Consider the following 12990-nt stretch of genomic DNA (forward strand, 5'->3'; position numbering starts at 1 on the left):
GAAACAAGACAAAGGAACATGATGGGGGAGCAGGGATGGGGGAAGAAAAAACAAGAAACAGACTCTTAAGTGTAGAGAACAAACGGATGGTTCCCAAAGGTGAGGTGGGCAGGGGGATGGACTAAACAGGTGATGGGGATTAAGGAGTGCACTTGTTGTGATGAATCTTCAGTGTTGTATGGAAGTGTTGAGTTACTATATGATACACCTGAAACTAATATTACACTGTGTATTAACTAACTGGAATTTTAATAAAAACTTGGAAGAAAAAAAAGGCTCATTGATTGTCTTCTGTTAGATACCTCCACAGTGTTAGCAGTATTTGTTATGCTTGTTATTTTTTTAATAATAAAATTTATTTATTAAAATTTTAAAAACTGTCAAAAGTCAAGAGTGAATTCTGAAATTAGCAAGAGAAAAATGGTTTGTCACATATAAGGGAGTTTCTTCACCAGTAGAGGGGTTCCCTGGATGGCTCAGTCAGTTAGGTGTCTGACTCTTGATTTTGGCTCAGGTTATAATCTCAGGGTGGTGGGATACAGCCCTGTGTTGGGTTCTGTGCTCAGCGGAGAGTCTGCTTGAGATCCTCTCTCTCTCCATCCCTCTGCCCCTCCTCCCTCCTCTCTCTTTCAAATAAATAGATAAATCTTAAAAAGAGAGAGAGAGATTGTTGAAGTGCATATAAAAGCAAGACCCAACTACATGTTGTGTACGAGAAACAGATAAAGCCACTGTTATTGCTGGAGACTCTAGCACCCCCTCCATCAGAAGTGGACAGATTTATTTCTCACAGTTCTGGAAGATGTGAAGTCCAACATCAAAGTGCCAACAGATTTGATTCTTGGTAAGAGCCCTTTCTTTGGCTTGCAGATGGCTATTTTCCCAGCTGCCTTCTTGGCTGCCCTCTGGCTGTATCCTCATATGCATAAAAGAGAAAGGTCTGATTTTCTTTTTCTTCTTATAGTGCAGTAATTTCATCAGGAGGCTCCAAACTCATGACCTCATCTAAATCTAATTACCTCCCAAAGACCCCACCTCCTAATACCACCACACTGGAATTAATATATGAATTTGGGTAGGTAATTCAATCCAAAACAGATTCAAAGGAGAACTAAATAAATGGAGAGAGATTCCATGGTCTTGGATAGGAAGCCTCAACATTGTCACACTGTCTGTTCTTCCCAACTTGATCCATAGATTTCAATACAATCTCAATCAAAGTCCCAGAAAATTATTTTGTGGATATTGACAAAGAGATTCTAAAGTTTATATGGAAAAGAAAAAAGAAAAAAAAACCTAAAATACAAACCACCACCACCACCACCAAACACAATAGCCAATTCAATATTGAAAGAGAAGAACAAAATCAAAGAACTGAAACTTCAAGAATTAGTATGAAGCTGTAGCAATCCAGATGGTGTAATATTGGAAAAAGAACAGACAAGTATATCAGTGGAATAGAATGGAGAACCCAGAGATAGACTCACATGAGTATAGTTAACAATCTTTGACTAAGGAGCAACGGTAAAGCAATGGAGAAAGACAGTCTTTTTAACAAATGGAGCTGGAAAAACTAGATATCTGCATGCAAATAAAAGAATCTACACAGGCCCCATACCCTTCACAAAAACTAACCCAAAATGTAAAATTCAGAACTATGAAACTCCTAGAAGATAACATAGAAAATCTAGGTGGTCTTTTATAGTATGGCGGTGACTTTTCAAATACAACAGAAAAAACACAATCTGTGAGTGAAACAACTGACTTCACTAAAATTAAAAACTTCTGCTTTGTGTAACACATTGTCAAGAGAATGAGAAAACAAGGGACAAACTGGGAAAAAATGTTGGCAAAATCATATCAGATCAAGTACTGTTATCCAACATATACAAAGAACTTTTAAAACTCAGTAATAGAAAACAAAAAAAAATTGTTTTAAAAAATAGGCTTAAGAGCTGAATAGACACCTCACCAAAGAAGATAAACAGAGGCCAGGTAAATATATGAAAAGACGGGTGCCTGAGTGGCTCACTCGGTTAAGTGTCTGCCTTCAGTCTCAGGTCATGATCCTGGAGTCCCGGGATCCAGCTCTACACTGTGTTCCCTGCTCAGCAGGGAGTGTGCTTCTCCCTCTCCCTCTGTCCCTCACTCTGCTAATGCTCTCTCTCTAATAAATAAATAAAATCTTTTTTCATTAAGGAATTACAAATTAAAACAACAGTGAGGGGTACTGGGGTCTCTCAGTTGGTTAAACATTTGACTCTTTATTTCAGCTCAAATCCTAAGATCAAGCCCAGCATCAGGCTCCGCCCTGGGTGTGGAGTCTGCTTAAGATTCTCTCTCTGACTCCTAACTCTGGGAAACGAACAAGGGGTAGTGGAAAGGGAGGTGGGCAGGGGGATAGGGTGACGGGGGGTGACGGGCACTGAGGGGGCACATGATGGGATGAGCACGGGTGTTACACTATATGTTGGCAAATCAAACTCCAATAAAAATATATACAAAAAAAATTATCTCTCTCCGGGATGCCTGGGGGGCGCAGTGGTTGAGCAGCTGCCTGTGGCTCAGGTCATGATCCCAGGATCCTGGGATCGAGTCCTGCATTGAGCTCCCTACAAGGAGAATGCTTCTCCCTCTGCCTATGTCTCTGCCTCTCTCTGTGTGTCTCTCATGAATAAATAAATAAAATATTTGAAAAAATAGATTCTCTCTCTCCTTCTCCCTCTGCCACTCTCCTCTGTTCTCTTTCTCTCTCTGAAAAACAAACAAAAACCAAAAAACTCCATATGCTGACAAGGATGTGGAGCAACAGGAGTTCTCATTTACTGCTGACAGGAATGCTAAGTGGTACATCCACTTTGCAAGACAGTTTGGCAGTTTCTTATAAAACTAAATATACTCTTACTATGTGATACAGCAATTGTGCTCCTTGGTATCATAAATTTGTGTCCACACAAAAAAACTGCACACAAGATTTATAGCAACTTTCTTCATAATTGCCAAACATAGAAGCAACCAAGATTGTCCTTCAGTAGGTGAGTAGATAAATAAACTGTAGCGTATCCAGACAATGGAATATTATTCAGTGCTAAAAAGAAATGAGCTATCAAGTCTTTAAAAGATATAGAAGAAACTTAAGTGCATAATACTAAATGAGAGAAGCCAGTTTAAAAGGCTATAAACTATATGATTCCATGTATGTGACATTCTTGAAAAGGCCAGGATATGGAGTCAGTGAAAAAGACTAGTGGTAACCAAGATCTGGGGGGCAGGGTTTGGGAGCAGAGAGTGGGATGAATAGACAGAGAACAGAGGATTTTAGGGCAGTGAAACTCTTCTGAATGATGTTATATCAGTGTCATTATACACTTGTCAAAACTCAGAATGTACAACACCAATAATGAACCCTAATGTAAACTATGGACTTTGATAATGTATCAGTGTAGGTTTACCAATTATAACAAATGTATGACTGTGATGCAGGATGTCAATAGCAGGGAAGTTTTGCCTGTTGTTTGGGATGGGAGTATATGGGAATGCTTTGTACTAGCCACTTTTTGCTATGAACCTAAAAAAAAAGTTCTAAAAAGTGAAGTTTTTGTAAATAAAGGCATAACCTAAAAAAACGTAAAAACCTAACCCCCTTCCAAAGAAAAAAAAGACAGAGCATGTTACTGTAAAACATCAAACACAGAAGAAGACAGTAAAAAGAAGGATAGCTTCAGACATACAGAAAACAACAAAATGGCAATATTAAGTCTTTCCCATCAGTAACTATTTAAATATGAAAGTATCGAACCCCAATCAAATGGCATATATTGGCTGAATGGATAAAAATTACACTGTCTACAAAAGACTTTAGCTCTAAGGAAACACATAGGCTGAAAGTGGAAGAGTGGGAAAAAAATATTCCATGCAAATGTCAGACAGTAGGGGTAGTATGCTTACATTAGACAAAATACAATTTAAGTCACAAATTCATAATAGACATAGGACATGATATAATGACAAAAGGGTCAAGTCACCAGGAAGATATAACAATTATATATGTAAAATCTCCACCTAACATCAGAGCTCTGAAATATAAGAAGGAAACATTGACAGAATTGAAAGGAAGAATAACAACACAAAAATAGTAGTTTTCTATACCTCACGTTTAATGCGAAACCTAGGCAGAATATAAATAACAAAACAGAGGACTTGAAAGAGGTTGTAGACCAATTGTAATGACAGATATATACTGGATATACACAATTCACCCAACGACAACAGAATACACCTTCTCAAGTACACATGGAGTATTCTCCAGAACAGACCACAAAAGAAATCTTAAAAAATTTAAGACTGAAACTGTGCAAAGTATATTTTCTGAGTACATGGGAATAAAACTAGAAATCAATAGCAAAAAGGAAATGGGAAAATTCACGAATATTTGGAAATTTAATAACACAGTTTTTAAATTTGTTTTGAGAGAGCGAGAGTATGTGAGCAGCAGGGAGGGGCAGAGAGGGAGAGGGAGAGGGAGGGAGAGAGAGAGAGAGAGAGAATCTTTTTTTTTTTTTAATGTTCAGCTATCTTTTTTTTTTAATTTTTATTTATTTATGATAGTCACGGAGAGAGAGAGAGAGAGAGAGAGGCAGAGACACAGGCAGAGGGAGAAGCAGGCTCCATGCACCGGGAGCCCGACGTGGGACTCGATCCTGGGTCTCCAGGATCGCGCCCCGGGCAAAGGCAAGCGCTAAACCGCTGCGCCACCCAGGGATCCCGAGAGAGAGAGAGAGAGAGAGAGAGAGAGAGAGAGAGAGAGAGAGAGAATCTTAAGCAGGCTCCACACCCAGCACGGAGCCCCATGTGGGGCTCATCTCACAACCCAGAGATCATGATCTGAGCCAAAATTAAGAGTCAGATGCTTAAACAACTGAGCATCTAGGCATCCAAGAACACACTCTTAAACAATCAATGGGTCAAAGAAGAAATCACAAGGAAAATTAGAAAATATATAACAGATCTAAAATATGTTTAGTGTTTTCTCTTAGGAGTTACAATTTTTATCTTTAAATTACCCCAATCTACTGCCAAATAGAATGCCACATAAATTAAAGAATCTTACAATTTACCTACTTTTCTCTCTTCTCAGTCTTTCCACTATTGCAGTCATTCATTGTACATGTAAATATGTAATAAACACCAATTTTTTATCACTGTTTTCTTCAGAGGGTAAAAAATAGTTACTCACATATTTACCTCACATATTTACCATTTCCTATGCTTTTCATTCCTTCTTGAACATCCAGATTTCCATCTGGTTTCACTTCCCTCTACCAGAAGGACTCTCACCTATTTGAAGTGTTAATAAACTGGTGATGAATTCTTTCTGCTTTTATATGCCTCCAAATGTCTTTATTTTACCTTCATTGTGAAAGATATTTTCACCAAGTAAAGTATTCTACATTGGCTGTTTTTTAATTTCATTACTTTAAGGATATTGCTTTTCTCTGGTTTGCATTATTTTCAGAGATACTTGTGTACTTCATGTCATTTCTCTGTTTTAAAGATTTTTTTCTCTTTATTAACAGTTTTGAGCAATTTGGTTATAAGATCTTATAAATTGCATCATGTTTCTTGTTCTTGGAAGTTCATTGAGCTATATGGATCTTGTGAGTATATACTTTTCATCAAATATGGAAAATTTTTGGTCATTATTTTTTAAATAGTCTTTCTACTTCCACTCTCCCATTCCACATTCTCTCCCTCTGGGACTCTAATCACACATACACTAGATTGCTTTATTTGTCCCATAGCTCACTGAACTATGTTCATTTTCATATCCAATCTTTCTTCTCTTTTTCATTTTGTAAAGGCTTTACTGCTTTGTCTTCAAATTCACTAATCTTTTCTTCTGTGGTGTATGATCTGCTGCCAATCCCATCTTTTTTTGTATTTTCCATATTTAGAAGTTTATGTGGGTTATATTTTCTATATAGCTCTTTGCCATGCTTCTTTAACACATGGAGACTATTTATAATTGGGTTTTTAAAAATATTTTTTAACAGTGTGGTACTGGCACAAAAACAGACACATAGATCAGTGGAACAGAATAGAAAATCCAGAAGTGGACCCTGAACTTTATGGGCAACTAATATTCGATAAAGGAGGAAAGACTATCCATTGGAAGAAAGACAGTCTCTTCAATAAATGGTGCTGGGAAAATTGGACATCCACATGCAGAAGAATGAAACTAGACCACTCTCTTTCACCATACACAAAGATAAACTCAAAATGGATGAAAGATCTAAATGTGAGACAAGATTCCATCAAAATCCTAGAGAAGAACACAGGCAACACCCTTTTTGAACTCGGCCATAGTAACTTCTTGCAAGATACATCCACGAAGGCAAAAGAAACAAAAGCAAAAATGAACTATTGGGACTTCATCAAGATAAGAAGCTTTTGCACAGCAAAGGATACAGTCAACAAAACTAAAAGACAACCTACAGAATGGGAGAAGATATTTGCAAATGACATATCAGATAAAGGGCTAGTTTCCAAGACCTATAAAGAACTTATTAAACTCAACACCAAAGAAACAAACAATCCAATCATGAAATGGGCAAAAGACATGAACAGAAATCTCACAGAGGAAGACATAGACATGGCCAACATGCATATGAGAAAATGCTCTGCATCACTTGCCATCAGGGAAATACAAATCAAAACCACAATGAGATACCACCTCACACCAGTGAGAATGGGGAAAATTAACAAGGCAGGAAACAACAAATGTTGGAGAGGATGTGGAGAAAAGGGAACCCTCATACACTGTTGGTGGGAATGTGAACTGGTGCAGCCACTCTGGAAAACTGTGTGGAGGTTCCTCAAAGAGTTAAAAATAGCCCTGCCCTACGACCCAGCAATTGCACTGTTGGGGATTTACCCCAAAGATACAAATGCAATGAAACGCCGGGACACCTGCACCCCGATGTTTATAGCAGCAATGGCCACGATAGCCAAACTGTGGAAGGAGCCTCGGTGTCCAACGAAAGATGAATGGATAAAGAAGATGTGGTTTATGTATACAATGGAATATTACTCAGCTATTAGAAATGACAAATACCCACCATTTGCTTCGACGTGGATGGAACTGGAGGGTATTATGCTGAGTGAAGTCAGTCGGAGAAGGAAAACATTATATGTTCTCATTCATTTGGGGAATATAAATAATAGTGAAAGGGAATATAAGGGAAGGGAGAAGAAATGTGTGGGAAATATCAGAAAGGGAGACAGAACGTAAAGACTGCTAACTCTGGGAAATGAACTAGGGGTGGTAGAAGGGGAGGAGGGTGGGGGGTGGGAGTGAATGGGTGACGGGCACTGGGGGTTATTCTGTATGTTAGTAAATTGAACACCAATAAAAAATAAATAAAAAAAAAAAGTTTCACCCCCCGAAAAAAAATATTTTTTAAAAATGGGGCCTAAACTCATGACCCTGAAATCAAGACCTGAGCTGAGATCAAGAATCAGACACTAAACCTACTGAGCCACCCACATGTCCCTTTAATAATTGTCTTAATGTCCTTGTCCCAATTCTATCATATGTTCTGTATGTGGGTCTACTTCTATTGATTGATTTTTCCTCTCACTATGGGTCATATTTCCCTTTCTTTTTATGCTATAATTTTGTTTAGATGTCAGACTTTGTGAATTTTACAGTTAGGTGCTGGATTTTTTTTAAAGATTTTATTTATTTAGTCATGAGAGACACAGAGAGAAATAGAGATATTGGCAGAGGGAGAAGCAGCCTCCCTGCAAGGAGCCGGATGCAGGACTCAATCCCAGATCCCAGGATTACAACCTGAGCCAAAGGCAGATGCTCAACCACTGAGCTACCCAGGTGTCCCAGTGCTGAATTTTTTTTTAAATTCCTATAAATATCTTTTGAGCTTTGCCCTGGGATGAAATCAAGTAACTTGGAAAATGATCCTGTTGAGGTTTACTTTTATACTTTGAGAGGAAAACAAAAATAGCCTTTACTCTAAAGCTAATTTGGCCCTTCTCCTGAGCACTGTATGTAATGTCTAATAATTATGGGTTTTTATTCTGGCTGATGGGAACAATAACCATTCCCAACCCTGTTTGATCTCTGAGGATCATTCTGAGTCTTCCCTTCTGGTGTTCCTTTCTCCAACCACAAATAGTTCCCTCATAAGTATGTACTGATCAATAATGAGCTGTAGACCTGAGGGGAAAAGCCTGTAGTTCCATGTAGCTCTCTTTCTATACAGTTCTTTCAACTCCAGTACTTCGCCCTGCACATTCTAACCACCCTGACCTCAATTCTGTCATTTTCAACTCTGTTTCCTCAACTCAGGCTCTGCTTGGGTTTCCCCATCTTTGAGCTATAGCCTGGAAACTGTAGATAGTGAGCTGGGACAGTGGTAGCGCTCACCTCACTTGTTTTCCTTCTCTTAGGGACACTGTCCTCATCTTTCTGTTATCCAATGTCTGTGAACCAATGTTTTGTCTACTTTGTCTAATTTCTTATTTAAGGTAGAATGGTAAATCTAATTCCTAGTCCATCATAGTTGGACTAAAAAAACCACTTGATGCTTTTGCTTCTACTAAATGACTTTACTCATAGTCTGAGATCTAGTAATAAGACAAACAGGCCTATACTGAGAGTAATACACTCAGTCAAATATCCACTGTGTATTAGTGACATTTTTTATTACGTGCTGACAAAGAAGTACTCTCCCCTTTTAGGTTTTTTTTTTTTAAAAGACCATTTTCTTCAGCTTGGATTTTTTTCTCTCCCAACTTTTGATTTTGAAAAATCTTAAAAAAGGGGGGGGGGGGGATCCCTGGGTGGCTCAGTGGTTTGGCCCCTGCCTTCAGCCCAGGGCGTGATCCGAGAGTCCCAGGATCAAGTCCCATGTCGGGCTCCCTGCATGGAGCCTGCTTCTCCCTCTGCCTGTGTCTCTGCCTCTCTCTCTCTGTCTCTGTCTCTCATGAATAAATAAAATCTTAAAAAAAAAAAAAAAAAGAAAAATGTGAAGGCTTTGGAGAATTTGAAAAAATTGAACAATGAAAATCCATAGCCGTTCATCTAGATTCACAAATTGATATTTTACTGCATATGCTTTATCTCTCTATATTTTTTAATCAGTTGAAAGTAAGTTTCACACCTAAATATTTATCCTTCATTTTCCAAAGAAAGGATATTCTCTTACATAACCACAATAGCATTATTCTAAGAAATTTAATACTGATATACTAGTATTAGCTAATACATAGCCCATATTCAAATTTCTCTAATTATCCTTTTCTCTTTCCAGAATCATAATCCAATCAAGAATCACTCAGTGCATTTGGTAATTATGTCTCATTAATCTCTCTTTATCTGAGCCAATCCTCTTGCTATTTTTCGTTATTTATAATGTTGACATATTTGAGGAGCTCAGGTCAGGCCTGCTATCTTGTTAATTTAGATTTTTAAAAATTGTGATAGTGTTAGTAAATTTTATGAGAATTTGGGAAAGAAAAACTCCTCCATATTTTAGAATTATATTCATCTTGTCATTCTGAAGACTATGCTAAATTTTGAATGTGAATAAATCTCATTTTAGGAACTAATATACTTGAAAATTGCTCAATGACTCAAGTGTGCTAATATAAATTAGAAGTAGAAAATATCTAATACTGCATTTCTCCCTGGTGAAAGGAAAGGCAATTGAGACATTTTGGCTTCATTTTGTCATTTTTGTTTTATAGTACTAGGGGTAAAAACATGGCCCAACTTTTTCATAACCACTGTTCTTGTGTGGCTGTTAAAAAAAGTCTGATCTTTCATCTATTCAGCAGCTGAACATATTGTATACTCCCCCAAGTAAAATGGAATAGGAAAATGCTTGCTGTTTTAGAATCCCAGAATATGCATGAGAGAAACAAATGCATATTTTCCTCTGATGAAAACAACATCACTTTACTTCCGGATATTTCAAAACTACCATCTGGTAGTCCACCCTGTTTTTCCACCAGATGGCAATAATCCATAATGGGTGAGCAGGACGAATGGAATGTACACAAGGGTGTGAGCATTAAAGGGCTATGAGCTTGCAATGCAGTAATGTAGGAAAAATGATAAGTCCCAGGAGAAGAGGATAAATAATGAGTTGCTAAACCTGGCATGCTAAAAGCTAACGACAACCATCATAAAAGGAAACACATTGTTCATCTTTAATTTATTAGTGTAAAATTTAAGAATACAACCAGCTGTACCATTGTTACTTTTTTCTTTGTTTTCAGAATCACATAGGAAAGAAAAGCTAACAGAGTGGAGAAGTTGTCAGTTTTCAAGTAGGGTTTACCAAATTCAGCACCATAAAGACACTATATTCCTAACAGAATTCACAAAGTCAGAGATGCCTGGCTGGTTCAGTCAGTAGAGCAGATGACTGTTGATCTTGGGGTTGCAAGTTCGAGCCCCACATTGGGTGTAGAGCTTACTTAAAAAAATAAATATAAAAAATTACCTTAATTAAAAAAATAAAAAGAAGTCATAAATTCAGAGTATTTTAAGAAGAGGGAGGGAGACAGGAATCAAGAACTGCTCATGAAACCTGGAGACCATTTCTCTTCCTCTCCACATGACTTGAAGAGGAATCCTGCTGACATTTCTTCATGTGTTGTTCAAAATCTGTTTAATTGAGCATACCTACCTGTTTTCAATTTTAGGTGGTATCATACAAATCCAACCCAATGTTACATGATCTCATGCAAATAATTCCCAGTGTGCTATAGTGCAAAATTCCTGTATAATTCTATAGCCTGGCAGGTTTCATGGGATAGGATTTTTCTCTCACAGGATATCTGTCATTTTCTCCTCTTCTGGATTTTCTTTTCTTTTTTTTTTTTTTAAGATTTTATTTATTTATTCATGAGAGACAGACAGAGAGAGAGAAAGAGAGAGAGGCAGACACAGACAGAGGGAGAAGCAGGCTCCATGCAGGGAACCCAATGTGGGTCTCAATCCCAGGTCTCCAGGATTAGGCGCTGGGCTGAAGGCAGCGCTAAACCGCTGAGCCACCCGAGTTGCCCTGGATTTTCTTTTCTAAGTACTGCATCTTTCTGTGATAAAAGCCACGCTGTTCTTTTTGAAGACTAAACAGTACTAACTTTTATCATTGTTTTTAAAATATTTTCCTCCCTTTCATTTTGAAAAAAAAATAATATGGTCACCCAAACTTTAAAAAGAAGCTGTAGCTTATGAGATAAAGGTTAGAATTATAATCAGAGTTCAAAGAATCTATATGGAGTTGTTTGTTAGAGCACAATCATACAACATTTCTAAGGAAACTGCTAGGAATATTTGGTTGTTGTTTTGGTAAATAGATCACCTACCTATTTAATGTGAGTAAAGATGGTATATACGAGAAAAGACAAAGACAACAGTGAGGATTCAGTTTTTCCTTTAGACAATGTTTTTTAAAGGGGGCTATAATAAATATTAAGCTTTTATCCTTTTTTAAAACATGTTTTTGTCTTCATTATAAGTAGAATATATCAGTAGAAAATATTAAATAATATTTAATTCAATAATGTCAATAGACAAATATTAAAATGCAGAAAAGTAAAGAGTTATCAATCTGAAGATGCCTACTATTAACATTTTAGTATATTTTCTTCCATAATTTTTCTCTAGAAATAAATTTCTTTTTATCTTTTGAAAACAGCTGTTTGTTTTCATGATTGTTTCATGCTTTTTATGAATGGATTTCTTACATTGCATGATAACATATGTGTTTTCCTATGTGATTAGAAACAATAAAATAATTTCAATTGCTTCATAATGTTTTGATAAGGATGAGCCATACTTTAATTAACCTTATTATTGGGCATTTATTTAGTTTCTCCTTTTTGGTTCAACAAATAGCATAGTGATGAATATGTTGGTATAAACAAAATATTGTCCATATTTAGACTTTCTTAGAATGGATTCCCAAGAGTGGAATCACTAGTTCAAAAAGCATAAAATATTTTAATGCTTTAATTTTGATTTGTGTTATTGCCAATTTTTTTAAATAGAGCTAAGTCGGTTTACACAGCTAATACCAATGTGCAAGAATGCAGCTTTCACACTGATGCCAGTGTTGAGTATTATAAAAAACAACCGGTTTGCCAAATGGCCTCTTACTAGTGCTTTAATTTGCATATCTTTGATTAGTGAGATGGAACCTATTCCCACTGTTTGTTAAACAGTTGAATTTCCTCTTTTATGAATTGTTTATTTAAGTCCTTTGCCTGTTCATCTCTTGGGGTCTTTGTAATCCCCATTTACAAAGAGAACCAGTAAGCCCGGTCCAGAGAAAGGCCTTCTGTATGCAACGCTATGGAATTCCTTCCCTTTCAAGTCTTGTCAGGGACAGCATTGGAACAGCAACTGGAAGGGGAAACCACGAAGGGCAGGAAAGATCAGAGATATATTTCCCTCTGCTGTAAAACTGAAATAAAAGATCACGTTGCCATGGTGAAACGGCTCTGTTCCTTTATTGAACCTGGTACTCACTTGAAAACTGCATTCTAATAAGTTTTGACCACTTATCAAATCTTAACGGTATGTGTTATATAACACCAGAAATACACGTTAGTATGAGTCACTATGAGCCATGGCGGTTCCACAAATGTTGCCATTCCAGGGTCATCTTTTAAAACGATTTGATTAGATTTAACTTAATTTAACTTGGAATGTCATCCTTTATTCTGTAGCCACTTCCTGGAAGGCCGGCACTTCCATGCATAATTTTTCTCATGTGGATAGGACTAGAGCAAGTACAGAAAGGGGCTTAAATACAGAGTCCTGGCTCAGAAGTGATGGTGGATGAGGGAACTATTCTCTGCCCGGGTGACTAGTCAGACTCAGGCTCAAAGAACTGGCAGTGATATGGCTTAAGAGAAAAAGGGCTCTAACGTTAACGGTAATTCAAAAGTCCCTAA

The 12990-nt window shown here is 37.2% G+C and overlaps 1 long non-coding RNA gene across 1 annotated transcript in view; it reads left to right on the forward strand.

Moving 5' to 3' along the window:
* The window catches only part of LOC140633231 (uncharacterized), a 33923-nt gene extending 21407 nt beyond the window's left edge, over window positions 1-12516 (forward strand). The window contains exons 2-3 of the long non-coding RNA XR_012030864.1: window positions 9333-9368; window positions 12290-12516. This is a non-coding gene — a long non-coding RNA (uncharacterized lncRNA). The remainder of the gene's footprint in view (window positions 1-9332; window positions 9369-12289) is intronic.
* The last annotated feature ends 474 nt before the right edge of the window (window positions 12517-12990 follow it).

The sequence above is a fragment of the Canis lupus genome, chromosome 5 (assembly GCF_048164855.1).
Source record: "Canis lupus baileyi chromosome 5, mCanLup2.hap1, whole genome shotgun sequence".
Classification (NCBI taxonomy): Eukaryota; Metazoa; Chordata; class Mammalia; order Carnivora; family Canidae; genus Canis; species Canis lupus.